The sequence below is a fragment of the Podarcis bocagei genome (genome assembly GCF_964188305.1).
Source record: "Podarcis bocagei genome assembly, chromosome: 10".
In the NCBI taxonomy this organism is placed as follows: Eukaryota; Metazoa; Chordata; class Lepidosauria; order Squamata; family Lacertidae; genus Podarcis; species Podarcis bocagei.
The window spans coordinates 50172262-50192419 of NC_138135.1; the positions used below are offsets into that span (position 1 = coordinate 50172262).

The 20158-nt window shown below is 41.7% G+C and overlaps 1 long non-coding RNA gene across 2 annotated transcripts in view; it reads right to left on the reverse strand.

The window, feature by feature from the left end:
* LOC308596651 overlaps positions 1–20158 on the reverse strand; it is a 118639-nt gene that overhangs the window by 56427 nt on the left and 42054 nt on the right. Inside the window, exon 1 of one of the 2 annotated variants that reach the window (XR_014012607.1) lies at positions 6014–6224. The exons of the other annotated variant lie outside the window; for it this stretch is intronic. This is a non-coding gene — a long non-coding RNA (uncharacterized lncRNA). Of the gene's footprint in view, positions 1–6013; positions 6225–20158 lie in introns of those variants that run through there. 2 annotated transcript variants of the gene reach the window in all.

Below are 20158 nucleotides of genomic sequence, written 5' to 3' on the forward strand. Positions count from 1 at the left end.
AGATATAGATATAGATATAGATATAGATATAGATATAGATGATATAGATATAGATACAGTGGTACCTCGGGTTAAGTACTTAATTCGTTCTGGAGGTCCGTTCTTAACCTGAAAGTGCTCTTAACCTGAAGCACCACTTTAGCTAATGGGGCCTCCTGCTGCTGCCGCGCCGCTGGAGCACGATTTCTGTTCTCATTCTGAAGCAAAGTTCTTAACCTGAAGCACTATTTCTGGGTTAGCAGAGTCTGTAACCTGAAGTGTATGTAACTGAAGCGTATGTAACCTGAGGTACCACTGTATAGATATAGATATATCTCCCTTAAAGTCCTCAGAACAAAAGCATTTTACTGATACTTCCCAATATTTTCTGTCTCTGAACATACACAGCTCTCCTATGATGCCCAGTTTTCAATCTACTCTGAGTGGCAGAGACATCTTCCCCATCCCAGCTACCTGAGGCCCTTTAACTAGAGATGCTGGGGACAGAAGGGCTTCTTGCACCTTCCACCTGCAGCAGACTTATTACCTCCTTAACCTAATTGTACAAAGGACTACTGCAAAATCAAGCCATTGTTTTCACAATGTTTATGATGAAAATGAATGTTAACAGTACTTACAGACTGGGGGAGGGAATGTGACAACAACAGTAACTATCCCATTACTATGACAGTAAAGAGAAGGATTGTTGCACAGAGCATTATATGTTTGTTCCAAACTGACAGAAAAATTCAGGGTATGAAATTATACTTTGATTCATTTTGGAAGCATTTGATATCATATTCATTGACACGGATGATTTAAAAATCTGTTCCTTTCTTTAAAATCTCCGTATATAAAGCGAGTGTCCCAAACTTCACCTGTTTAGGTATCTTGGCTGAGTGTAGTAGATTTCAAAAAGTGTTTTATCCTTGTCAGGAATAATAATGATCCTATTTTTTGGGTGCACAGAGGCCTGTTGCATGGATTCAACTTACTCAGTGGACAGATTATGTGATTACGTCTGTGCAGCTCTTAATCAATTCAAATACTGACACATTAATTACAGCACAGGGCAAACAAAAATGAAGTGGTTGTTCTTTTTATTCCCATTAAAGAACACTTTCGACATCAAATAAGCCAGGAGCGATGAAGTGAGTTGGAAAGAAGTTATTAATTAATAGCTGTTTGTTAGGTTGTGTTGCCAACCATTATTCCAAGACAAATAAAAATCAGCCCATGTGGTGTCATTAATTATAATTCAATACACCGCTCTTTGCTAATAGATTTGGCTACCTGTGCTTTGAAATGCTGTATGGTTTCCTTATATCATTATTTGTAATGACATTAACTCAACAAGTTGATCGTGTGCTTGTTTAGAGGGTAACATAAAACTGCCTTTCTCCATTGGCGGGAGCAGTGTCATGAGTCCCATGGAGATACCTTGGTGGAATTCATCAGATGTGGGGGAAGAGTGAGCTGGGAGAGTCCAAGGGAGGGCCCCAGCAGGCTGGGAGGCAGTGCTCAAGATCCACAGGAGGACTCTGACCACAGGGAGGGGCCCAACAGGTTGAGAGTTGGACCTGGGGCAACGCTGAGCTACTCATCAGAAGAATGGGCCTCTTCAGCACCATCAGATACTCTCAAGTTCTGCCTTTCAGCTGACAGACACCATGTCTGCTCCACCTCCAGTGCTGCTCACTGTCCACAAGAGCTATCCTCGTCAGAGGAAGCCCTTAAGGAAAGATCTGGCAGTGAGCAGGCTCAATTGGCTCCACTCCTGTCTCCAAGTGTGCGGAGCTGAAAGCACTGGCATGAACAGATGCTACACGCTCGGCCTACTCGGAGGAGTGCTTACTTGCTTGCCAACCACATGAATGACTGTGTCCGCCTCGCTCTTCGAAAGGAGAGCCGAGAGGACATGTCAATTGTTGGAACAACATGTTAGCTTACTCCTGGTGATGTATTGCAGAGCTCTTGTGCCTTAGAACCTTGTAACCTGCCTTATGTTGGGATGCTGTGTTGGTTTCTGGGATAAAACCTTTAAACCTAACAACCAAGATGAGAGTACAGAAAATGGAAGCCAGGATACAGAGAGATGCCAAAACATTTCTGTTGTGAGTAACACACCTGCTTGATTTGCCTCCTTGGATTATGAATAGTCTCTTCTTACAGTTTGAGTTGTACTGCAGTGGCACACAAACTACCAAGAGGAATGACACTTTGTTTTTATAGTAGTGTTGTGGTGATAAATGGCATTATTGAAATTTTATTCTGTGGAAAAATAATAACAAATGGCATGCTGCCATTTTACCATGTCCATTAAAAGCCATCCCAGATAATAACAACAAAGCCCTATATACATTTAGCGAATACTCAGGTTTGGCCTTTGAGGGGGCTTGCAGGAGTTGCAGGAGGAGCCATTGCTGAATTCAAGACCATGATGCCCAGGCTAGCAAAACTGAACTCTTATAGTATACACAGTATACACAGTTTTTGAACAGCGGTAATAGTGGGATCTTTACCCGTGGTGCGAGCTTGGCTTTGTGGCTTATATGACATAACATACAAAATGGCAGACGAACGCTGGTTCTACCATCAGACTTGTCCCTTACCTCAGACTTCAGGCCAGCTATCTTCTTTCAAGAAAAAAGAAAAGAAAGGTGCATATGTTTGTTTACTCATTATCCATTTCTCTCTCCTGTTAAATGTCTGTAGCTGAATAACATCTTTTATATAATATGACCTTTTCGTAGTGATGGCCCAAGATATTTTGATGCCTGAGACAAAGGGCCATCTACCCGTCTTGTCAGCAACCAGAAGCCAACTAGGGACAGTTGAATCAGATGTCTGAACAGCATCCTGTACCATGCCAGCAGGGGCCGGGGGGGGGGGCAAAAGGGACACAAGACAGGGTACAGGACATACAGCTCTGTCCTCAATCTCCCTCGACATTACTTTCTTCCCCTCAACATCTGCCACCTGAGGCAGTTTCTCCACTCTGCTTAATGGCAGGGTTAAAATAAGGAAACCTCCATATTTAAACAGCTGAGCACTAACTATTTGCTGAGTGACAATAATGTATCATGTACAAGAAAAAGAAAAAAATATTCTGTGCACAACCTATTTAGAAAAGAATATTACAATTTGATCAAGGCCCATGTATTTTCTTCCACTCCAAAGGCATGACTATTGCTTAACATTTTCAATTTAACAGGATTGTTAACAATTGATAAGAGTCAGGATAGATTTGAGTTCTCAGCATATCAAAAGATTTACAAGGAGTAAGAAATCAGTTAAGAAAAAAATTAGATGTCATCAGATGTGCTCCAGATGGAGTGTATGTTTCTTTTTTACATATCTGAAGATTTAAAACAACGACACCTTCTTTTATATATACAAGCAGAACCAGAAGGCAAACCTAAACTATATATGGTTTTTATCTTACTATTTTCCAGATGATGTTCTCTAATCTCCCAGAAAGAACATAAAACAATCTGAATCTGATTCAGAGCACAAAGCCATCATCTAGGAATGAGCATCAGAGAGAATTCCTGTAAAAGATTGTGGAAGGAAGCCAGGAAAAAAAAAAACCTTTTGCAAAATGTTAAATTTGCTAACTTTCAGTGACAGAACTTTTCCTTCTGGAGTGATTTAATGAAGCTGTTGCGAGAGATAAAACTAGAATAAATGTTTTACTAACCAATGTGTGTGCTGAGGAAAGCTAGCAGAACAATTGGAAGTTCTTCCTTTTGCATTCTGGGCTCCAGAAGATGCTACTTATATCTCTGCCTGGAGGCAAAGGAGAGTATTTCTTTTTTATATAGTCCCATTAAGTTACCATTAAGATTGGAATGCTAAAGTAGGGAGTCAAGAGATAAAAGGAACAACTGGCAAGTTTGGCCTTGGAGTTCAAAACGAAGCAGGGCAAAGGCTAATAGAGTTCTGCCAAGAGAACAAGCTGGTCATCACAAACACTCTTTTCCAACAACACAAGAGACGACTCTACACATGGACATCACCAGATGGGCAGCATCAAAATCAGATTGATTATATTCTCTGCAGCCAAAGATGGAGAAGCTCTATACAGTCAGCAAAAACAAGACCTGGAGCTGACTGTGGCTCAGATCATCAGCTTCTTATAGCAAAATTCAAGCTTAAACTGAAGAAAGGAAAATCCACTGGGCCGGCAAGATACAATCTAAGTCAAATCCCTTATGAATACACAGTGGAAGTGAGGAACAGGTTTAAGGATTTAGATTTGGTGGACAGAGTGCCCGAAGAACTATGGATGGAGGCTCGTAACATTATACAAGAGGCAGCAACTAAAACCATCCCAATGAAAAGGAAATGCAAGAAAGCAAAGTGGCTGTCCAACGAGGCTTTACAAATTGCGGGGGAGAGAAGGCAAGCAAAATGCGAGGGAGATAGTGAAAGATACAGGAAATTGAATGCAGATTTCCAAAAAATAGCAAGGAGAGACAAGAAGGCCTTCTTAAATGAGCAATGCAAAGAAATAGAGGAAAACAATAGAATGGGAAAAACCAGAGATCTGTTCAAGAAAATTGGAGATATGAAAGGAACATTTCGTACAAAGATTTCCATAATAAAAGACAAAAGTGGAAAGGACCTAACAGAAGCAGAAGACATCAAGAAGAGTTGGCAAGAATACACAAAGGAATTATACCAGAAAGAAATGGATGTCTCGTATACCCCAGGTAGTGTGGTTGATGACCTTGAGCCAGACATCCTGGAGAGTGAAGTCAAATGGGCCTTAGAAAGCACTGCTAATAACAAGGCCAGTGGAAGTGATGATATTCCAGCTGAACTATTTAAAATTTTAAAAGATGATGCTGTTAAGGTGCTACACTCAATATGCCAGCAAATTTGGAAAACTCAGCAGTGGCCAGAGGATTGGAGAAGATCAGTCTACATCCCAATCCCAAAGAAGGGCAGTGCCAAAGAATGCTTCAACTACCGCACAATTGCACTCATTTCACACGCTAGCAAGGTTATGCTTAAAATTCTACAAGGCAAGCTTAAGCAGTATGTGGACCAAGAACTCCCAGAAGTGCAAGCTGGATTTAGAAGAGGCAGAGGAACCAGAGACCAAATTGCAAACATGCGCTGGATTATGGAGAAAGCTAGAGAGTTCCAGAAAGACATCTACTTCTGCTGCATTGACTATGCAAAAGCATTTGACTGTGTCGACCACAGCAAACTATGGCAAGTTCTTAAAGAAATGGGAGTGCCTGATCACCTCATCTGTCTCCTGAGAAATCTCTATGTGGGACAAGAAGCTACAGTTAGAACGGGATATGGAACAACTGATTGGTTCAAGATTGGGAAAGGAGTACGACAAGGCTGTATACTGTCCCCCTGCTTATTTAACTTATATGCAGAATTCATCATGCGAAAGGCTGGGCTGGATGAATCCCAAGCCGGAATTAAGTTCGCCGGAAGAAATATCAACAACCTCAGATATGCAGATGACACAACCTTGATGGCAGAAAGTGAGGAGGAATTAAAGAACCTTTTAATGAGGGTGAAAGAGGAGAGCACAAAATATGGTCTGAAGCTCAACATCAAAAAAACGAAGATCATGGCCACTGGTCCCATCACCTCCTGGCAAATAGAAGGGGAAGAAATGGAGGCAGTGAGAGATTTTACTTTCTTGGGCTCCATTATCACTGCAGATGGTGACAGCAGTCATGAAATTAAAAGACGCCTGCTCCTTGGGAGAAAGGCGATGGCAAACCTAGACAGCATCTTAAAAAGCAGAGACATCACCTTACCAACAAAGGTCCGTATAGTTAAAGCCATGGTTTTCCCAGTAGTGATGTATGGAAGTGAGAGCTGGACCATAAAGAAGGCTGATCGCCGAATAATTGATGCTTTTGAATTATGGTGCTGGAGGAGACTCTTGAGAGTCCCATGGACTGCAAGAAGATCAAACGTATCCATTCTGAAGGAAATCAGCCCTGAGTGCTCACTGGAAGGACAGATCCTGAAGCTGAGGCTCCAATACTTTGGCCACCTCATGAGAAAAGAAGACTCCCTAGAAAAGACCCTGATGCTGGGAAAGATGGAGGGCACAAGGAGAAGGGGACGACAGAGGACGAGATGGTTGGACAGTGTTCTCGAAGCTACCAACATGAGTCTGACCAAACTGCGGGAGGCAGTGGAAGACAGGAGTGCCTGGCGTGCTCTGGTCCATGGGGTCACGAAGAGTCGGACACGACTAAACAACAACATTAAGTTACCTCTGCACTTGAGCATTGACTGATGCTGAACCATTGCTTTTTCGTTTCCTACAATTAGCTGCACACAAAATTTAAAATGGAGATGCCACACGGCATACAACAGCACTATATTATCCAGCAGTGTTTGTTCAAGAACTTTTTGCCATTCAGCAAAGTTCCTCTGTGATGTTATTTCAAGCTGCAGTCCATGGGAGCAAGCCCTACTGAAGGCATCTGAACCTCTCTATAATTATGCATAGGGACGTGGGTGGCGCTGTGGGTTAAACCACAGAGCCTAGGGCTTGCTGATCAGAAGGTTGGCGGTTCGATTCCCCGCGATGGGGTGAGCTCCCGTTGCTCGGTCCCTGCTCCTGCCAACCTAGCAGTTCGAAAGCACGTCAAAGTGCAAGTAGATAAATATGTACTGCTCCGGTGGGAAGGTAAACGGTGTTTCCGTGCGCTGCTGTGGTTTGCCAGAAGCGGCTTAGTTATGCTGGCCACATGACCTGGAAGCCGTACGCCAGCTCCCTCGGCCAATAAAGCGAGATAAATGCCGCAACTCCAGAGTCGGTCACGACTGGACCTAATGGTCAGGGGTCCCTTTTCCCTTACCTATAATTATGCATAGTCTGGTGCTGGAAGGTCTCAGTCCTACACACACATTCTTGGGTAACTTTCTCCAGCATAGTACCTACAAGAGAAAGAAAGGTAAAGGATCTTTTTGCTCCCTTCCTTCCACAATTGCCTCTCTAGGTGGGCCAGTCATGTCCAAGACTACACCTGCCCTTAGCACCCTCTACCTGCAGAAAGGAGTGGTTTTTGGGCGTGCAAAGCAGATTATTAAAATGGAAGCCAAGATGGCATCCAACTCACTTATCCATCCCCAGGGATCAGCATGGTTGCCCTTTCTCTGGCCAGTACCACTCAACTTATGAGGGAGACCAGAGAGATTATCCAACCTACCTGTCTCTTGCCAGAGACTGGCAAAGCCATCTTTTTTCTGTCCAGCCCCACATGTAACATGAACTGAGTGATTAGGTGAGAGGAGGGTTGAAATTCCCTGAGAGTCCAGCACAAAACCGCAACAGCCAATTCTATTTAGAAGTTTATTAAGGATTTTAAAAAGAAGGAAGAGGACAAAGGGAAGAGTTAGAAGGTCGATTCAATAGACTCAAATAAGCTTCACTAATTCAGGTTCAGGTTCACTAATTATCAGCTGCTTACAAACTTCTGGCTTCTGGTCTCCCCACATGGAAAGATGCATGAATGGTCAATTGGGCAATGTTGATGGACTTGGGAGCACTGTGAGGGACAAAGGACCATTTTGCAACACTGTTGGGTTGAAGTAACGACAGACGAGTAGCAGGTGTCATGTGAGAGGCATCTCTGGAGCACACCCCGAGAAGACTCTTTTATTGAATATTACAACATTGCCACAGGTGCGCTAGTTGCTGATTGGTTGATACAAACACAAAGCAACTTGTTGCTGATTGGTTAACACAAGTACAAGGCAAGGGTTAAAATATAGGCATTAATCACCAATAGATTAAAGGCTGGGAAAGGGAGCACAGAACTAGACAGGCATGAAACCTCCTAATTAAATTATAACTAATGATTAATATAGCATGATTAAAACAATTACTAATGATTGATCATAACATGAAATAATTTAATAATCGTGTTCCGTAGATGTGGTCAACTATGCATTAAGAACAGGTCAGAGTATAATGTTTTCATGAACTTAAGATGAACTGAACATCCTAGGGAAATGAGGGAATGTCTTGGTATTTAGAACGGGTTGTGCAGTATGTACAGAAGCAGAGAAAAGCTTAGAAGCAAGACTTCCCATAATGCCAGAGAAAAACTTAGAAGCAGGACTTCCCATCATGCCACAGTCATGTGCAGAGACAGAACTTCCCTTCACAACACTCCACTTTTAAGGGGGACTCAGGTGGAAACTAATTGACAGCTGGCTGTTTCCTGCCAATCACAATTCACACCAGGTTCATCAGGTGGAGGTCTGACACATTTGGGGAGTTAGAAAGATGGCCATCATGGTGTGAATTGCCACCAGCTTTATCTTGTCTGTCCTTCCCACAAACAAAGAAAGACCGTGTCTCAGAAACAGCAGCCTTTCTGGATCTATAAAACAAATTCATGCACAGGCGTCTTCACATGCAGAGGACACCCCCAGCAAAGTACAGATTTGAAGTTCCTTTTAAGGGCAAGACACTGACCACTCTGTTACCTTCCAGAGTAAAGATGTGCCCCTGTTTTATGAGCCTCCCATAAATCCCACTGTTGACTACATAAAGTGATGTAGTGACGGAGCCATGGCTCTTAAATAATAAGGATTTGTGGGGTGTTTTACTGATGGTTGTTTTTATATAGCATTAAGGAATTTGTTAGGAGATTGACACAGCTAACAGAAAGACATTATGCGATCTAGAAGGAGACATGAGGTAAGAAACGGGAAATGACGAAGTGTGGACAGATGGGATTAGAGAAGAATGAGCTTTACCGCACACATCCCTCCGTTGCTTACATCTTCTACCGCTGACTTTTGAAGTGCTTTATGAGGAAGTCAAATCTCTTGTGCCAAGAGCTATTTTGGAAATATCAACTAAAATTTAGAAACCCATGTTAACTAATGCCACCCACCGACCCAGTGGGGTTTTAACACTTTCAAACAAACCTGGAACGTATCACTCTGCATGAAGGATGAAGGAATTCCTAAAATACTTTTGTTATTTAACAGGTTGAGGGGACCACAGCTGTTCAAATGCAAAAAGTTCCACTGGGTATGTCCTGGAGTGTGGCCACTGACAGTAAAAATTATTCATACTGATGTAGACATACAGAAGAAGTTATTTTTCTGCCGTAGCCTTGTTTGTATTGCTTTAGTTGTTTAGCGGTATCTGGTCTGCAGGAACTTTGCAACGTTATCCTTTGACTGGGGAAGACCAGCATCCAATCACTCATTCAGTCCCTCTGGAGTCTATTTTTAGTCTCTTGCAACCAATCAGCTGTAAGCTTGCACACAGGGATGTACCCAATGAGCAATCACCAGGGGCAGCCCAGCCTGTTTTGTCACCTGAGGCAAAATGGGAAGGTGCCACCTCCCCGGAAGCCTAGCTTACCTTCTGTAGTGCTAACATTAGCTATGCAAAGGTGGAGATAAACATGATGAACAACCATCATTTTAATATCATGCTCATCCTTGCAATCCTTTTTGATATTTATCTTCATAACCACCATAAAAATTCCCAAAGTATTATCAAGTACTAGTTCTCTTAAACTTGATATCCTGTGTATGCTTATTTGGGCATAAATTCCATTCAACTCATTGGGATATACTTCCAAGAAAACGTCTATTAGATTGAACTGTGTTAACTGGTGGAAAATTCTGTTTTTCCATCTTTAAGTCCTGCACTCCAGAACAAAATGAGATTTGAACTGGATGCCGAATATCTTGTGTAAAATGAAGGATGGAACCGATTCTACCTCTGTTCGTCACAATGATTCATTTTGTCTTCTGGTTCCCAGGAAAAAATTATGTCTGAAAAACAAGGTTTCGCAGGAAAGAGCCAAAATAAATTAGAGAGGCTTAATGAGCTCAATCTGATCAATGAATGAAATAAAAGCAATTTGATTAAGAACCATCATATAAGAAGATAGATGTAGGCACTAAAGGGCTTTTAAATGTAGAATTTTTTATTTTTTTAAGTGCCTGGAAAACTTCCTGCTGAAAAATATGTACAAGTTCATCCAGAGTAATTTATCACTCAAAAGGCCACCAATCCAGATTCCCTTATGGTACTTCCAAATATTATACAAGAATGTGTATATTAGGCAAAATTACATACAAAAAATGTGTGTTAGGAGAAAATTGTCCCAAAATGCTGATACATATATATGAGGACTTAAAAAAAATTGCTAAGTGATGTAGCAATGCAAATACAGTGGTACCTTGGGTTAAGTACTTAATTCGTTCTGGAGGTCCGTTCTTAACCTGAAACTGTTCTTAACCTGAAGCACCCTTTTAGCTAATGGGGCCTCCCACTGGAGCACGATTTCTGTTCTTATCCTGAAGCAAAGTTCTTAACCTGAAGCACTATTTCTGGGTTAGCAGAGTCTGTAACCTGAAGTGTATGTAACCCGAGGTACCACTGTAACTGAATTTAAGGCAGGAAAAATAAGAAACTGAGACAAACCAAAACTGACAGATTTCCCCATCCCTAATTGCTCATTCCTAGGGGTTTGTTAAACTTTGAGTGAAAGTTTATTTTTTCGAAGCAATTTTTAAACATACTTTAATTTTTATTTTTGGTGGGGAGGTGGGAGCAGCGATTGGTTGTACAATGCTTTGAGTTTTTGGAAAAGTGGAATTAAAGTATTTATTATTATTAATCAATGAATAGTTATCCACAAGCAACAAATTAGGGCAAATGCAGTGCCTTCACTAATGGCAGCTATAGCAAAAGGATCTGAAGAACTCCTCTTGAAGTAGCCCTTTTGGCCTGAAAATGGTCTTGTGCACATCCACTTATGCTCTCTGAATCAGGAAATCCAGCTGTTCCTGCATAGCTATGACCATAGGATAAAAGCCAGTGGCCTAGTGGCTTAATGCCTAATAGCCCAAGCAAAAGCCGTTCTTGTTTGTTCACTTTTAAATAATTAGATTAAGATTTAAGCTATTCATTTAAGCTTTCTAATTAAATGTTGGGTAACTTGCCCAATTTTCAGGGGTGGGAGAGTGTATGAGCAGAATAGGGAATAATACTGAGCCTTATCAATCATCATGCTCAAAAGGGAAATGTACTTTCAACTCTTGCCAAAGCTTTTATGTCTAATTTGAAATTAAAAAAGGACACATAAATAATATTACCTGTCTCCCATTATCCAGTATGTTGGCACGAGCCTGGACAATTAATTACTGGGGAACTTCACTAGCTCTGAAAGCCCCCGTTTAGCCACATATTGATTTATTGCAGTTGCTCTCTCTAGATAAGATCTCAAACCCCAGCACCTATGGAAACAATAGTATTATTATGGATTTGCAGGTGGCAAGGATCCTCCAACATTCCTGGGTGCCAGGTTCTCCCAATACTTCCTGAAATTAGTAAATGTGGGGATTTAGCAACACCCCCAAAGATAAGACAAACCAGCTCTTTCAGTTGATTGGCTGAGAGAGGTGCCATTGAAAAACAAAACAGGTGATGTCAGTGTCATTACGCTGACAAAAGGTGGGACATTCACTGTCAGAAAAGAAGGGGGTGGAGTCTCTACCCCAGCTGTGTGTTACTTAACAAAAGACAACAGCAGCGTTGGGAGGGGGCAGTTGCCAGGGTCACAGGGGGTGTGATGTCACAACCGGGGGAGGGGGGAAAGCCCTTTGTGCACAAGGCTTGGGTTGTTGGAGGTTGGGAAAAAGAAGAAGAAGAAGGCTGGGGGCAGATGCCATGTAGGCTGACAGATTGACAAGTTGTGTAGAGGAGACATAAAGATGGTGTTTTGGCTGCTTTTGAATCCAATGCTGTGCGGCTGTGGGGAGCAAGGTCCTCTTGGGATGTGATGCTCAGAACCCTCTCTCCATCCAGACTCAGGTGTAAATACGTGTAAATAATCCATATTTCATAAAAACACTACAGTCCCTACACAAACTCTGGTTAAGTGCCAAGTCCACTGGAAATCTCACACTGCATGGCAGATATTAACAATAGGTTACTTACGTTTACCAGTGTGCGTGGAAATTACCCTTAAGAGAAGTGCACCTTGTCAGGAGCTTTGAAGGAAAAAAAGTCACTTTGAAAAGAATATATGAAAATATATACAACAAGCAGTCCCTATAGACCCCCACCACCAAGAAACATTCCACGCATATGCAGTGTAAATAATACAGGTGTGCATAATAGTTTAGGGTTGATTGCATCAGTTAGGTGCCTTCTATTCTCCACCTTAACAGATGGTCCCGTGTTGTAATGGTAGATGATTTAATCTAGACTTGTTCAGGCTTATTCTGCTTTGTGACAAAGTCACTTCAGTACCACTATTGGTATAATCATATTAGGGTTGTTAAGCCACCTTAATGGTGCTGTTTCAAAAGTGCATTATTGAGTGAGCTTTGCTTAAAGGTGGCTGCTGTATGTTATGTACTCATAACATTCCATCTCTCAGCCCCACTCACCTCACAGAGTGTTTGTTGTGGGGGAGGAAGGGAAAGGAGATTGTTAGCCGCTTTGAGACTCCTGAAGGGGAGTGAAAGGCGGGATATCAAATCCAAACTCTTCTTCTTCTCTTCTTCTATGCATTTGCAATGAAAATAGATATGTGAGATTGAAGTCCCAATAGAACAGGCAGTGCCATTTTCCTGCTGCCGTTTGAAGGTACCGTATTTTTCGCTCTGTAAGACGCACCAAGACGCAGCTAGTTTTTGGAGGAGGAAAACAAGAAAAAAAATATTCTGAATCTCAGAAGCCAGAACAGCAAGAGGGATCGCTGCACAGTGAAAGCAGCAATCCCTCTTGCTGTTCTGGCTTCTGGAATAGCTGCGCAGCCTGCATTCACTCCATAAGATGCACACACGGTCCCCTTACTTTTTAGGAGGGGAAAAGTGAGTCTTATAGAGCAAAAAATACGGTATTTCCCTTCCCATACCTGTTCTACAAGATTGGTGGGGGTGGGGGGTGAAATCAAATGAAGTCTACTTATAGTTGAGCAATTCAGTAACTGGACAGATTATCGGAGCTGTCAGTTCCACTCATATCTTGCAGAGTGGGTGTTTTTGCTATACCATGCAATACTAATGGAACTAGTTTTTCTCATAATGGGAAAACTTGAGAGACTGAGATGAAACTCATCTTCTACAGATGATAAATACCAGTTCCAGTATTCAGTACAGTGGTACCTCGGGTTGCAGACGCTTCAGGTTACAGACTCCACTAATCCAGAAATAGTACCTTGGGTTAAAAACTTTGCTTCAGGATGAGAACAGAAATTATGTGGCGGTGGCAGGAGGCCCCATTAGCTAAAGTGGTTAAGAACAGTTTCAGGTTAAGAACGGACCTCCAGAATTAAGTTCTTAACCCGAGGTACCATGTATTCTGATAGCTACTCTACAAGTGAGACCTGATAATGCAGTGTGTACCCCATTGTGAGGAGACTTGTATGCCTATTCAGTTGAATGTGCCTGCAAGTCCCCTTCAGACCTTCCTGCTCAATACAGGCAGGGAAGGGGACACTGGAGATGGGGGCAGCATGTTTGTACCCATGCCCCCTACACTCTTTATGCCTCCAGCTGCTATTTGAAGCTTTAATGTAATTGTCACAGTCTGTATGTTCATTTCCTTCTAACCTCCCTGTTTACATCTTCAGGTAGCTGCAGAAGAGGGCCAGGCCATGTTATAGACCAAGGACCGGTCTATAGAGGACTGGACCCATAGAAGACCTGGTATTAGATGTGACAGCAAAACAAAACTCATTAGGTACAAAGATGGCATTGCCCTGATTACTGGTTATGAAGAGACAATGGATAGGGAAGGACTACTGACTCCATGCCTTGCGATGGGTTTCCGAGAAACATCCTGCTGGCTGCAGTTGGAAACAGGATATTGAGCCAGATGGAGCCTTGGTAGGATCCAGAAAGGCTGTTCTTCTGTTTACCAGTCACCAGCCTTAAATGTCAGTGTCAATAAACTAGTAGCAGGCACACAGGCTATAAAACTAGCCCAGGGAAGAAATGGAATGAAAGAGCAATGTGTAACATGCCAAACAATGCGCCTTGACACGCACGGCAGTGGCTCCAAAAACATTTGTCCAGCAGACTATTTGTTTTGATATTTTATTGTTTGAAATGGGGGTGGCTTTCATGCTTTAATTGTGACTTTGCGGGTTTTTATTATAAGCCACTTTAAAGACCCGCTTAAAGCCAGAATAATAGAATGTAAACTAGAACAGTCTTTTTTTTATATATAAAAAAAAGGTGAAGGAAGCAGAGCACTTGTAAGAGAGGATGGGTGTGAATCTAGGCTCCTGGTCCTGCCTACTAAACCTAGTACTATTATTGCAAACCAGTGCACAAATAATAATAATAATAATAATAATAATAATAATAATAATAATAAATTATTTATACCCCTCCCATCTGGCTGGGTTTCCCCAGCCACTCTGGGCGGCTTCCAACAGAACACTAAAATACAATAACCTATTAAACATTAAAAGCTTCCCTAAACAGGACTTCCGGGGGCGGCGCGAAACTGTAATGGCGGTCCTCTTCGAGCTCTGAAGAGGGGCTCCGCGGAAAAGGGTCGTTCGCTGCGGCATAGCGACGACCCATCAAGATAAACCACGGGTAGAGTGAGCCCGTGGCCGTGGGACTCGGCGGGCACCAGAAGCTGCTCCGAAAACACAGAAGGGACCCCGTAAGGAGACCCGGAGTGAAGGAGGGGTGGCGGTGCTGTGAGTTCATCGCTCTTTCCGCGGAAGTGAAGCCGCGCGGCTGTTACAGATGAGCGCTGATCCTTCTTCCTAAAATCAACACCAACTACAAGTAACATACCCGTGAGTAAAGGGGACTAAAATTTGGCAAATAACTTCGTAAATCTGGCTGAAAGCGGGAGACGAAAAAAGGGAAGTCCGTCTTCCGACATTGCTGACAAGATCAAAGCAAAGCTTTAAAAAGCGGAAGCGTTTGAAACGGGACTTTGGGAAGCTTTAACTTTTTCGTGCTATTAAATCTGCCCTTTTTACTGTTGAACTGAAGGTGGAAAGGGACTTTGATTATAAGAACGAGTAACGGGGGGTCTCCTCCTACATCCCCCCCCCCTGGGGTGATCTTTAAAGAGTCAGATCGTCGGGCTGCCGGAGAGAGAGACTGTGCTAAACTGCGGAAACAGTTGCAAATTTTGTGAAAACTTTGCTGGAGTATAATTGATACATTTGAGCAGGAAAGTTTGGTTGGGACATTGTTGCAAGCACCCCCTGTGAAACTTTGTTGAACTTTAAAAGGGGCTCTGGGGAATTTTGAATCTTTGAAGGGACTGTTGGATATTGAACTTACTGAGCCAAAAATTTCTGGAACTTTAATGGCGGACTACTTCCTTCTTTGTCTATGAAACTTGGTGGCACTCCCCCTACAGGGCTTTCGGATTATAAGATCCTGGGAACTGACTTTTGTTTTGAATTCCACTTTACCGGTTGTTTATAATTGAACTTGTCTTTCCCATGGAACAATAGACAATTTGACCTTGAACACTGACAGATGTGTAATGAGTGGTGCAGGGAGAACAAGAGCATCTAAAGCTAAGGAATCTAAAGAGGCTAAGGAGAAAGAAAAGGAAAGAAAACCAGCACAATTTCTACAAACAACATTGACCCAAGGACGCCGATCGTCGGTTCCAGCTGTACTGGTGACTCAAAGGGAACAAAGGGAAACAACTGAGAAGTCCACTGAGGAAGATATGGCAGCAGGTGGGTCGGATACACTACTTAAACAAATATTGGAGCAACTATCAAGTTTAAACCAGAAGGTGGACGACCAGTCTCTGAAGATAGATAAAGCAACTTCCTCGATTCAAAAATTGACTGATCAAGTTTCCCAGCATACACAAGCTATAGAGAATTTGCAAGGAGCTACAGCGGAAAATCGGGAATTGGCTGGAGAAGCAATCCAGAAAGTGGGAGCTCTACAAAAAGAAGTGGAAGAAATAAAAGGAGAAGTTAAGCCCTTGCACAGACAGGTGAGTGAACAACAAGTTTATCTGTCAATGGTGGAACTGAAAAATCGTGAGAGTAACATCAAATTGAGAGGCATCCCGGAACTTGAGCAAGGAGATTTGATTGGATACTTAACACAAGAATTTTCGAAGTTCTGGGGTTTAAAGGAAGACACAGATTTTAAGATTGTTTCGGCATATAGACTGGGAAGAGTGGTAAAGAAAGATAGATCCAGAGACTGTTTGATAATTTTAAGATCAAAGGAAGAGAGGGATAAGATCCTAGGTCTTCATTTCAAAAAAGCAATTGAAATACAAGACAAAAGGGTGGAAATTTATAGAGATATCCCGAAACAGCTGTTGGATCTTAGAGCCACCTATTCAGAACTAGCAAAATTGCTGAGATACAACGCAATTCCCTATAGGTGGGAGTTTCCACAAGGACTATCCTTCACCTACAAAGAAAGGAAGGTTAAAATTAGAACACCTGAAGATAACCAAAAGTTCCTTCACGACCACGGAGAAGATCTCCAAAAAGGAGTGGATTGGCTTCCAGCTGTACCAGCACCAATATTGCCTGAAAGCGGGCCAACGCCTGCACCCTCGGGATCTGAGCAAAAGGAAGGCACCCCATCTTAAGAACGTTTAAAATAGAACAAGATGTCTCTGCAGCTACTTAGCTGGAACATAAATGGCGGGAATTCTCCGGAAAAAAGAAGGAGGATATTCCATATTTTGAAAAAAGAACAATTGGATGTAATATGCCTTCAAGAAACACATGTGATCAGGCTCCATAGGAAAGTATTAATTAATAAAAGACTTGGTCAAGAATTTATCTCATCAGACAAAGTCAAAAAAAGAGGTGTTGTAATTTATGCAAAGGAGAACCTATCACCAAAATTCTTATTTAAAGATGATCATGGAAGAATTCTCGCAATTGAAATCCAAACACAAGGGGAAAAGATTTTGATATTAGGAGTTTATGCGCCAAATGATGGAAAATCAGAATTTTATAAGAAGCTGCATGAGACAATGATGGACTACCTGGACTATTCTAATATTATCGTGATGGGAGATATGAATGGGGTGGTGTCTACAAATATGGACAAATCTCAAAATCAAAATTTAACAACAGACGGCAGACTCCCTAAAACCTTTTTTGAAATGACAGACAATATGGACTTGATTGACATCTGGAGGACAAGGAACCCCTTGGGTAAAGAAGGAACCTTTTTTTCTGATGCCCACTTGTCATGGACACGAATCGACCAAATTTGGATATCTAGAGGGCTGGCCCCGAAAACGAGAAAAGTGGAAATCTGCCCAAAAACCTGCTCCGACCATAACGCCTTAAAAATGGAATTGAGACTTTTCCCAACTGGATCCTTCAGATGGAGAATGAATGACACCTTGCTAAGAGATCAAGAGATTGTTAAGAAGGCCCAAAAAACGCTAAAGGACTACTTTGAAATAAATTTGAACACTACGGTGGAGAAAAGAATAATCTGGGACGCAAGCAAAGCTGTAATGAGAGGGTTTCTGATACAACAGAATACAATAAAGGAAAAATTTTGGAATGGAAAAAAGGAAAAAATTCTAGAGAAAATAAGTGAAGGAGAGAAAAAGTTGAGAACTAATCCGAAGTCAAAAGAGGTGCTAAGAGAGATTAAATTCCATCAAGCACAATATTCGAAATTGATTAATCAAGAGATTGAGTGGAAAATTAAACAAATGAAGCAAAGATCGTTTGAATCAGCAAATAAATGTGGAAAGTTGTTAGCTTGGCAATTGAAAAAAAGACAAAAGTTAAACACAGTCACAAACTTGGAGATTCAAGGAAAAATAGTTCAGAAACCAGAAGAAATAAGAAAGTGCTTCCACAGATACTTCAAGGAACTTTATGCACAGGGGCCTCAGAAAGAATCGGAAATAGACCAATTCTTGAGGACAAATGGACTATCTAAAATAAGTCAAGATAAAAGATCAATTCTCAACAGTAAAATAACTCAACAGGAAATTGAAGGTGCCATTCAAAATATGCAACTTGGCAAATCTCCAGGCCCAGATGGTCTCACCTCCAAATATTATAAGACTTTGAAGGATTGTTTGATACAACCGTTGCTGGAGGTTTGCAACCAGATTATGGAGGGGAGAAGGGCACCGGAAACGTGGAAAGAAGCATTCATCACATTGATTCCTAAGTCAGAGAAGGAAAAGACTCAGCTCAAGAACTACCGTCCCATCTCACTCCTGAATGTGGATTACAAAATATTTGCAGACATTTTAGCAAGTAGACTTAAAAACGTTTTAAACGAAGTAATTCACAAGGACCAAGCAGGCTTTCTCCCTGGTAGACACATGTCTGATAACACCAGGAACATTATTGATATATTGGAGTTGTTGAGAATTAGAAACACAAGGGCTGCCTTAATCTTTATTGATGCGGAGAAAGCATTTGACAACATTTCTTGGATGTTTATGAAGAAAAACTTGAAGGGGATGGGAGTGGGACGGGGGTTTGAAAATGGACTAGAAGCAATTTATTCAGAGCAAAAAGCCAAGTTGATAGTGAACAATGTGGTGTCGGATGAACTTCTAATTGAAAAAGGGACACGACAGGGGTGCCCTTTATCCCCTCTGCTATTTATCTCTGTTCTGGAGGTATTGCTGAATATGATTAGGGAGGACCAGTTGGTGCAAGGTATAGAGGTCGGAGCGAAACAATACAAACTGAAAGCCTTTGCAGATGACCTAGTCTTGACAGTACAGGAGCCAGTATCTAGCACAAAAAGAGTTTTGGAACTTATCCTGGAGTTTGGTCGGGTGGCGGGATTCAAGTTAAACAAACAAAAAACTAAGGTTTTGGTCAAAAATTTGACACCTACAGAGATAGAGGGGTATCAGAAAGAGACAGAGCTAAGTGTGGTTAAAAAAGTGAAATACCTGAGGGGTATACTTGTCCACCAAAAATTTAAATCTTTTTAAAGATAACTATGAAAAATGTTGGTTGGAAATTAAAAAGGATCTGGATATTTGGTCAAGATTGAAACTTACCTTGTCAGGCCGAATCGCAGCTATAAAGATGTGTGTTTTGCCAAAAATGTTATTTTTATTTCAAACCCTTCAGGTCGTGGACAGAATGGAATGTTTTGGAAAATGGCAGAAGGATATTTCTAAGTTTGTCTGGCAGGGCAAAAAGCCCCGAATAAAATTTAAAATACTAACCGACTCAAAAGAAAGAGGGGGGTTTGCCCTGCCGGACTTAAGGTTGTATTATGAAGCTGCAGCCTTCTGCTGGTTGAAGGATTGGTTCCTGTTGGAAAACACCGATGTCCTAGATCTGGAGGGGTTTGATAATGTGTATGGTTGGCATGCATACTTGTGGTATGACAAGGCGAAGGTTCATAAATTGTTCAAAAACCATATTGTCAGAAAATCAATTTTTGCCGTCTGGATGAAGTATAAGGATTTATTAGAAAACAAGACCCCGAGGTGGTTATCACCTGTGGAAGCCAAGATTTCTAAAAAAAAGCCCAATATGGAGGCCTATTGGCCAAAATATTGGGAACTGATTGAAAGAGTTGGAGACAATTGGAAGCTCCAAAGCCAGGACAAATTAAAAGGTAAGGTGCGAGATTGGTTACACTATGCTCAAATTCAAGAGGTATTCAAAATGGACAAAAAAGTGGGTTTCCAGTTGGAGAAATCGAAACTGGAGACGGAGTTACTAGAACCAAAGACTAAGGTACTTTCGAGGATGTATGACTTGCTGCTTAAATGGAACACCCAGGATGAGACAGTTAAATCTGCTATGATAAAATGGGCACAGGATGTAGGACACAACATTATGTCTGAGGACTGGGAAAGGTTATGGAACACCGGTATGAAATTCACGGCATGTAGTGCCTTGAAAGAGAACATTATGAAAATGGTATACCGGTGGTACATGACCCCAGTCAAGTTGGCTAAAATATACCATCTTTCTGATAATAAGTGTTGGAAATGCAAGGAGGCAGAAGGGACATTCTTTCACCTCTGGTGGACCTGCCCGAAAGTAAAGGCCTTTTGGGAAATGATACATAATGAGTTGAAAAAGGTATTCAGATATACCTTTTCTAAGAAACCAGAGGCCTTTCTATTGGGCATGGTGGACCGGAAGGTGCCAAAGAAGGACAGAACCTTGTTTATGTATGCAACCACAGCAGCTAGGATTCTTATCGCAAAGTT